Source organism: Argiope bruennichi, chromosome X2 (genome assembly GCF_947563725.1).
Source record: "Argiope bruennichi chromosome X2, qqArgBrue1.1, whole genome shotgun sequence".
Classification (NCBI taxonomy): domain Eukaryota; kingdom Metazoa; phylum Arthropoda; class Arachnida; order Araneae; family Araneidae; genus Argiope; species Argiope bruennichi.
The window spans coordinates 84,730,921-84,741,509 of NC_079163.1; positions in this window are offsets into that span (position 1 = coordinate 84,730,921).

The following is a 10,589-nucleotide window of genomic DNA, read 5'->3' on the forward strand; positions in this document are numbered from 1 at the left end:
TTAAAAAAGAATTAGGATAATCAAAACAATTACTTTAAATTAAGACTGAGAAGATAAAAAGTAGTGTATTTTTAATCGAACTGGGCAACTATTTTATGCCTATTAGAATTCAGATTATGAAATGCTACATTTTTGGTTTGAGGGATATTTTTAATCTTGAAATATGGTTTTTTTCTTTGCAAATACCAATTTAAGAATTATGAAATTGTAGTAACAAAGAAGCGAACTAGTGATACTCTTGGTATGATGATAGATTGATAATTGTTTCGGTATTGATGCCATCTAACACCACAAAACCTTGATGGCAGAATTTCACAAGATTTATCTGAGTAACCGAGATCCATTATGTACGTGCATAGTTCATATATCGGAGGCAAATGGCTTCTTACTTTGAATCCCCGAACTTGGAATCTCTAGGATTCCCTATCGGTTGAAAGAGGATATAAGTGGAAATATTTATGATTGGGTCTGGGGAGATCAATTCCTCGTTGTCTTGTAGAAACCGCACAAGATTTCTAATTTTGACCTTGGACATCTTGTTTCCCATAACGTTGATTCACCAGATTCTTTCGATTTCGTGAGTCGGTTTGTTGAAATGGAAAGATGTGGTGAGAGGGCAGCTAGTGGCATAATGAAGAAGATCGCCTACTTCACCACAGCCACATTGATCCGATCCTTCAATATTAAATTGCTTGAAGTACGAAGGGAAATGCCCATGGCCAATTGTAAAGATAATTTATAGCCTGTTTCAAGATGATTGGTTAAAGGAGACTTTGGAGATAAGTTGATAGATGTTTCTGCCAGTTGAGCCATTGTTCCAATCTTCTTGTTATCACTGTAGGCTTAATTTATTTAGTATACTTTTAAGATGGCTTCTCGGAGCTGGATATTGAATGGGTGTACCTGCAGAAATGGCCTGTTTGGTAAGGAATCTGCAGCCTCGTTGCCGTTATGGCCCACATGTGCTTTAACCCATCCTAACTGAATAGGAGGTTGACTGCTGAGATACAAAAGTTTTTTGAGGAAAGTCTGAGCTAAGATGTCATCCACATCATATGGTTACAGTTCAAATTTTCAAGATCCATCCCAAATGGCTTTAGTGTTCTTACATTACATTTCATCACCTACATCCCAATTTTTTTTTCCTTGAGAGTTTTTAGTTTCTTGAATTTGAAAGTCAGTTCAAAGGAATTGGTATTCACCTACATTCCCCAACAAAAAAAAATAATTCTCATCATATATGAACCCCATTAAATGTAGAAGTCTGCTTCTTTATTGAGAAATTGGTTTCTGAGAATATTTTTAACCATTGTTGTTTATTTTCTAATATAGGACTTTGGAAATGCCAAAAAATTATTAATGAAGACAATGTACTATATTGCAATGGATCACTTTTTTCCTGACAGGAGAAATTGTCATTTGCTCGGATATTGAAGCGAAAAAAATTTTAAGGACCGAGTCCTGAAATGAATATTACCTCTTTTCTACTCCAGTTTATAGACTTGTTTGAGACACTGAAGACTATCATATAGGGTATTTTTTTAGGTTTTTCCTTTGTCCGTTTTTTCTTGACAGATACAAGCAGCTATCCTAATTTGAGATTTAAATAGGGTACTAAAGACAGTACAGAAACTGAATTGCTTATCATTATGGCTTGTTTGACTAGCTATTCTGCAAAATGTAAGATTAACAAATTTGAAATGTAATTCTCAAAATTTGCAAATCAAGTAATGAGTTCCCATTTCTTCACTCCTTAGAGTGCCATGAAAATTTGAAGAATATTATCCAACTTCTACGATCGTCGTTGAAATTTAACTCCGATTCATATTGATGAGATCAGTCTCTAGTGCCCCATGTTAAATCTCTGAAATAAGAAGCCTTTCTGAAAAAAAATCAAATTCAGTATCTAACACAGAAATATAGTCTAACGCAGAAGTTATTGCAACAAAAGTCTCAATTTCACACCGTCGTGAAATTTTGATTGTAAGAAAAATTTTCTTTCTTATTTGCAATACTTTTCATTTCAACATTAGTCTGTCTATAAACGAATAAACTCTGTATGAACGAGCAAATTAGCTACATTTTAAAAATTGCTTTCCTCAGTGCGCAAACTATCATGAAATTAGGTCAGAATACATCTTTCGATAGTTGATAAATGTAAAAAATACGTACTATACACTGGTAAAAAGTTGTATAGTGCTAATCAAATTAACTTGAAATATATTAAAATTTCATAGGTGTTTCCTTTTGAAAAAAAGTAAGTTGTCATAGAAGAAACTTTATTGTACTCATTTTATGCAGAAAATGTATACTTAAAATGGTTTCTTTTAAATTTAAACCACACAGTTTTAAATAAATATGATTCCAAAATTCAATGAAGCATGAAATCTGATTTATAATATTTACATAAAAACAGGCTGCTAAATTGTGCTGGATAGAAATATTTTAACAAATTAGTTCAACGGATCAATAAATTAGTGTTCTTGGTAATCAGATGTTTTATTGTTTCTGTTGGAATTAATAGGATTTGTCAGAATTCTATTATATTATCAGAAATAAATTGTTCTCAATAGTAGAGGTTCAAAGATAGGGACTTAATGGATTTTAGGACCTAATAATTAGGGTAATTAGTCTGGTAATAGTGGCTTTTATTCCCTTTAACTAATGTTCTAATTACCAAATATTAATGTACTTAAAACGGAAGTTCGCAAGATTTGTGCAGTCACTAATATAGATTATTTCGATATAAAAACAAAACAAAATGGGGTTACCAAAATTAATTTTGCATGAATACTATATTTTTAATCAAAAATAAGCTGATTTCAGAATTTTCATTAGAAGTTTATCAAAATAGTTTAACACTTTTAATAATTTCTAATAATTCTCAATAGTTCTTTTCTCTCAACAGTCAGATTTTAACATTTTATATTTTGGATTAATATTTGTTGTTAATAAAGAATTTTATTTTAATAAACAAATTAAAATCGTATGTGAGTTAATTCGAGGCGAAAAATGGCATCTGACAGTGATACAACTGACGTGAAATACATCCGGGTAATATCTGAAAGAGAGGAAACAATTTAATGCCAATAGAAAAAGAAAAATTTTATTATGTTTTTGTTATAACTGAATAGTCGTAGCATTATTTAAACCGCAATATAATAAAAAAAAATTATAGAATTTATAGAATTGAATTGGGATTCTTTTTACATTTTTTCCTGGTTTCAGAGCAGAGCTGTGTAATTAAACAGATGTTTCAGGGAAATTTCCTAAAAATTCTATAGCCAATTATGAAGATTGTCACGAATCAACTATTCCCTATTCGTCTTTTGAGATTACACTATAATTTAAAGAAAGTGTATTCAGCATTTTTGTGAACCAATCATATCAATTTATATTTACGACGAAATTTTGCAATGAAATGCTTATTGTTCGTCTTTTTCCGATTTCCTATAATGATAATTTTTTTTTGCTATAAATAAAGCGTGTTATTTGCAAATGTCATTTGAAATATAATCATTTAAACTAAACAGATTTTTTTTTAATTATTGTGGTTGTATCAACAACAATTTAGCAGCAATCGTAAATTCAAAGAATTGGATGCATATAACTGAAAATATGCTCATTCAAACTTTAAAACAAATCTTAAACACCTAAATAAAAGAAGTAATTTATGGGTCTATTAAAATTTTACATCAACAAACAACAATGTGGGTTATATAATAAAATTTTATCATGAAATAAAATTCTGCAGTAAAATGTTCTATTCAAACATCGTTGAAGATTATAATACACATTACCTTTCTAAAATTAATTCAATTATATTTCACGACACTTAAAATTTTGGTAGATTAAATGGTTTCTTTTTTAAAAAGCTTTGAAAATTTCGTTTTAAAAATTTAAATGATTTTTTTTTATTTGAACTTAATGACTATGATTCCTTATAGCTGAAAAAAGGAAATCAGAAATTTAAATCCCTTTTCAATTGCGAAAAAAGAGTGAGAATAACCTTTAAAGTTATATTAATAAGCAAGTTTTTTTATATATATATATATCTAGAAAATACTTTTTTTCTGAAATAATGTCACTATTCATCAGTAACCCTTTTATCGATGAGGTTTCGTCGTGGTAAAAGCTTTTAGTTTTTAGTCCTGCCACGGAAAGGAAGAGTAAGTGAGAGGAATAGTTAGAGGATTCCAAAGGCATGAAGTTAACGATTTTTCTATGTTATCTCTTCTTATCTTGCTTAACCTGTTTTCTTGAAATAAATACGTTGCCCTTGCCTCTCTTTGAGCTAGAAGCTTATCTGTGAATAATTTTGCAATATATATTGTGAAATAAATTTGTTTTTCAGTGTTAGCTTAACACTGCATTGTTATAAATTTCAAAACTTCTTTTAAACCTTTCCTTTCAGATGTAGTTTTAAAAATGGAATCTCTTACTTTTATGATTCAGAAATGTGTAATATTTATGATTCAAGGTAGTGTAATTTGAAATAAATATTTATTGGATAATTTTTAGATGAAATTTGATTGAAACCATGAAGAAACTTCAGTAAAAAAGAAACTATAAATAAGGCTTGTATATAAGTTGTATGTAAATAAAAGAATATAACATCATGAAATGTCAATATGGATAAAATTATTGCATGAAAAATAAAAACAATTAAGGGTTTTTAAGGGTTAAGGATTTTTAAGGTTAAGGGGTTTTAAGGGTTATATGATATTATGATTGATTTTCTAATATAAAATAAGATTTAAATTAGTTTTAACTATCAGTATCAAATACCAACTTAAACAAAATAAATATTTTGTATGCATGGTTGGAATAAAAATATTAAGTAGGCATTTTTACGAAAATAATCACCTAACAGAAACAAGCAAATGGAAAGTATAATTATATGATCTAAGATTCTCTTATAAGAATGACCTATTTATCAGAATAACATATGGAGTCAAGCAGTGTCCTTCAAGGCTATGATTTTTTGAATACAGCGATTTACAAATAAATCGTCCATTCTTAATTTCATTTCTTGTGGAAGTAAGGAGTCTTTATTATTGAAATAATTTTATATAAATAATAAAAACTTTAGAAATATGTTAAAAGTCGTTGCAGTTCTTTAGATAGTCAATTCTCATAGCCCCCCCCCCCATGCACAGTTTTTTTTTTTTAAACATAATGTTTTATTCACACATAAACCCTGGCACAGTTTTAACCAAAGAATGATTCTTTACCAACAGCCTTGACAAAACTAACATAAAGTCGTTCTAGATTTTCTTAATTCTATAAAACAAAAAAACCAAATGATATTCATTTGGACATAGATAGACATTTTTTTGATAGACATTTTTTTTTTAAATTTGAAAACAAAAATCGTTTAAAAAGGATTGCTTTGTTTTCTTGAAATAAATTAAGCAGTGCTCTTTCAAGAAATTTAATATATAATTTTTTTTTTTTCAGAATACAACCTAAAATCCAAAAGTAATGCAGAGCCTCAACATGCAGAAAAATTTATTTTGTTTCATTCGCTCTAGTTTTTCCGTATTTATTGCTTTTACTCTTTTCAGGTTTTAATTTTTAAAAATTTTGAATTTAAAATTTGTTTTATTCTCTGATTTGATATCCAAAGGTTTAAAAAAACTTTATGCACCCATAATTCGGTCTTATTTTTATGCACTTTCCATGACAATAATTTGCTTCTGATGTTAATTAAATCGAATACTTTTAATAAAACTTTTTTGCTTCTTTGAATTTTGCATAAGAATTATTTTTAAAAACACGTAATAATAATACCTACTATATGAATTTAAAGTATCATTTAAAAATTTACTTTTCTTTTTTTAGAGATATTCTCCATTATTTCAATAATTTGTTGAAATAGCCCTGAATTAGAATGAAAATGACGGTATTCTTAGCTATACTGAATAAGAATGTTAGCCAAAAAAATTCCTGAATGGAATGGAGGAAATTATACATAATCTGAGTTTTGGTAACTGCTTAATCGATTGTTTAAAAAATGCACATGTACTTCTATTATATATATCAAGAACACCTAAACAATCACTTATTATTAGGAGATAAATATTAAGTATTTATAGTTCATAAATCGATACAAAAAATATCGAAGAAATGTACAGTTATTTTTATTTCCTTAAAAGGGAAAGAAAAATTGCTTATATTTTCATATTAATTGAATGAGGAAAGTTCATACTACAAATAGGATGTTGTCATTCCAAAATTTTGTATTAATATAAATTTCAATTCGAAGAAGGGCCCTTACATAAACAAAATGTCCATGTATTTTTTTTTCTATTTTTCTTTATATCTATCTATTTTTCTTCAGAGTGATTATTTTGATTCATGTGATAAAATATTTCATGAGCAATAATGAATGTTCGATTATTTCTTTACGGATTATATAAAAAAGATAAGCTGACCAAATTCTAGAATATTTTAAAATTTTTAAATAAATAAAAGTTTAGAATAATAAAAATATATCATATCCCTCAATTGAGTATGATTATTAAAATTATTAAATGGAAATAATGTTAAAATCAGTTCAAGCTTTAATCAAATTGTGCTCATGTTTTATAACATTAAATCAGATCAAATTTTCTAACCTATAAAAGTTCTGCATTATCTCGATATGGATTGTAATGCTAATACGATTCACTATTTCGCTTAAATCTGGCACTTGTACCATAAAATTGTATATTTCACTGTATTAACTAGCGTAAGGTCTAATTATTTTCAATTCAAGTCTTTTTTTTTACGTTTCCATAATTTATTTCGATTGCAGTTTCTTATTTATAATGATTCCAAATAATAAAATTTGCTGTTTTCTACTCAAACTTCCCATAAAAGACAACAATCAGCAGAAACTTCAACCTGTATTTTATCTCAATTCTAGGAAATTTTATATCTCACGAAAGAGCATTAGTGTTGACACAAAAAAATCATTTAATGGAACAGAGAAAAAAGTTCTCTTGAACTCAGAACAATCTTTTTTTTTTTCCTACAAAAAAAAATTCAAAAAAACGTCCGCTTTAGAAGAAAGAAAGTATACTTATCTTGACGGAAGCAAACCAAAAAAGAGCACTTTCGCTATTGAATGTACGGTGTGATATAACGAGATGAAAAATTCAGTTCGAAAATCGTTATGCATTAAATGTTTTTATGCGATTCGTGTTATATGTATAACCTAGTTTCTATTCGTTCGAATATTAATGTTCCACTCATTTCACTATAGAGGTATCAAATTAATACGTTTCTGCAGCCAATCTAATTCGAAAGTTTATGTATTCTAACTTGAACAAATGGAGAAAATAAACCTATTTGTTATCCTCACATTAAATTCTGAACAGAGGATATATATATTAATATATAGCATTAAATTAATATAAGTTATTATATCCTGCTGAAACGTAGATAGATTAGCAATTTCCAAATTGAAAGACTGCAATTAAGAAATAAAAATCCTTGTTTAAATAGTTGGAATGAATAAATTCTGTGGAACTCAAACACCCATATATTGCTGTGGGATGGAAGTTGAGTGAGTGCTATGCAACTCAGATGCAGTTGTAGTTCAGATATTCGATATTACAAAAGCCATTCTTCATAAATCTTGAGAAGCATATAAACTGCTTATATGAACTAAAACTTAACCAACAAAATGTTAACCAGTCAACCAACCAAAAAACGAACAAAGTGAAACAACTAACAAAAGTAGTGAAATTTAAAATATTTTTTCCGATTATTTTGAAGCATTTTTATTAGATATGTCATAAAAATTTATTTTTATGGCCATTTTTCAAAACATTTAATTGTAAAGCCAGTTATTGCTTTCTTTTAATAAAGTAAGATCGTTTCCTTTAGAGAAATAATTGTTATTAAATGAAAACTTTAAACAGCTATTCAATACATAAATATTTAGTAATGATTCGATTTAAGTAGATATTAATAATACAAGAAACTTTCTTTATCAAGAAAAATATATTAATGTAATGGAAGCTCTAAAATTATTGATTCAACATCAACTTAAAAAAATGAGCGTTTTTTTCCCCTTTCTTCTTTTTTTTCTTCTTTTTTTAATGTTTTGTGAAATGACATATTGTTCTTTGCAATCAAAATTCTAAAAAATTTGTGAAATAAAAAAAAGAAATGCATTTCACTGCCTTAATCACATAACATTTCAAACTCTTTTTTATAATAGCGTGGTGAATGAATAAAAGGGTATTTATAATAAATATACAGAAAGAATTTTCAGAATGTATACTTGGATGAAATCTACAAAGAGAAATTTTCAGAAGTGCTTTAAATATAAAGCACACAATTGCAGAGCAATCCTAGTTAGATAAGTTCACATCTTTTAAGTTGTGGGCGCTTCACAGAAATTTATTATGAAGTTAAACATTTAAAGTCATTCATTTTGCAATAAACGTCAACCTAAAATCATTTTCTTAATAAGAAAAGAAATAATTTCTAGTTTTTCTCTACAAAGAAACGGAAGCATCTCTGGATTGAAGAAGTTCTTTCTTTTTTCTATGTTTTCCCCCTTCTAAGGCGGGAAAAAGATGAAACAGAAGATCCAAGAAAAAGATAGTGACATTGATTTATGTGGAAAACAAGCACCATTGCTTATACAGTTTGGGTTGTACCTCGTAAATCTTTTCCCGGTAAAAATTATTTTCTATATTCCAATTAAACGTAGAACTAAACTATAATAGCAAATTCTTTTTTCCAAAAAAAAGGAAAGGATTTATAGAAATTCTTTATACTTATATGCTGAATCAAACTCTTGGGATAAAGAAATTTTAAAAAAAAAGTTTTAGAAATAATACTATCCCAATATTATAGAGCAGATAACACAAGAACCGTGAGAATCTAATTCTTTTCTTCCGTATGTTATAACAACGTTCTGTATGCCCATATGCATAGCAACAAACAAGAATTTCCAGACGATATGCTGAAGGAGTGACACTTTTCTCCCATTTCTTCTTGCGCGTAATGCAGCAAAGACGATATGCATTTTGTGTGTGTGTGTGTGTGTGTGTGTGTGTGTGTGTGTGTGTGTGTGTGTGTGTGTGTGTGTGTGTGTGTGTGTGTGTGTGTGTGTGTGTGTGTGTGTGTGTGTGTGTGTGTGTGTGTGTGTGTGTGTGTGTGTGTGTGTGTGTGTGTGTGTGTGTGTGTGTGTGTTGAGGCTTCTTTGTTACTTCTAATTCATGCTGTACTTACTATTCTTAGATATCTTTCTATTCCAGAAAGAAAAATAATGAAGTAATGCTTTAATTTGACCGTAATCGTACTGTATACGTTCCTAGTAATACATATATCATATTTTTTTGTTCGGCGTTTTCTTTGTTTTAACTACTTTTAATATTTTTCATGTTTTTCTATTTAATTCGTACAAATTGTCATTATACTAAATTTTATAGATACGAGTGTATAAAACAAACTTTTAAGCTATGCTGAACTAATAGAAAAATAATATGATGAAAGGCAATACAAATTTTGGAAGCCCCACTTGAAAGAAAATGGCATTGGGTTGAAATGTGTGCGTATTGTACTTACAAAATTCCTCAATTTTTCTTAAAACTTGGTGCACTTAATTTCAAATATATATATATATATATATATATATATATATATATATATATAAATATTTGCTAAATGAAATGTCGAGGCGAAAATGATGAAATGTCGAGGTAATAATAAATATATTAAAAAAATTTGAGATCAAATCAAAAAAAGCACAATTTGAACTTTTATAGCACTCGAAATAAGATTTTGTTTAAAAACTGTCGCTGTTCATAAAACATATTTCATATTTTCGACATCATATTTATTGCTAAATGTATAGTGGTTTGTACATTTATATGCTAAAGGTTTTTGAGAAAAAAGGAGACTCTACTTAAGGCAACCTGTTTCTTTCTTGTTCACGATTTTGATTATTTCGCACTGGAAAAATAATTGTTGAAATTTGAATTCATAATTCCAAAAAATACAATTGTATAGAAAATCTAAATATTTAAATAATTAAAATGCGAAATGGAAAAATAATTTCAACAAAAGACAAAACTGAACAAATGTATATGCGTTTTTCTTTGGGAACACATTTATAGATTTGAAGGACATAAACTGAAAGCTGTTTATGATTATGTGTTAGAAAAGCTCCATTTTATGCTTTAAAATGATTAGAATTATAAGCTTATTTATTTAAGACTAAAAAAGTCATTACCATTCTCAGTCCCTTATCCTAAAATTTCTAAAAGATGAGTAATTTTGTAATATACCAAAACTCTTAACAATTATTTTCAAACAGTTATTTCTGTTCCTCTCGGTGGTTATTTAAAAGAAGCCAATATAAGTCATATTGTCTTATAATATATATTATGTTTTATATTATATAGAATAAATAAATATCTAGGAAATAAGTCATTTATATCTAATCTTCTATTAAGTAATCTATTCAGTATATCGACTGAAACAATCAAGTTTTCATGGTTTGTATTCCTAATATTCTTGGGCTTCAATATCTGTGTTGAGAGTTGGCGCTATATGTCTGAAAGTGCAAAATTTCATCTTGAGTA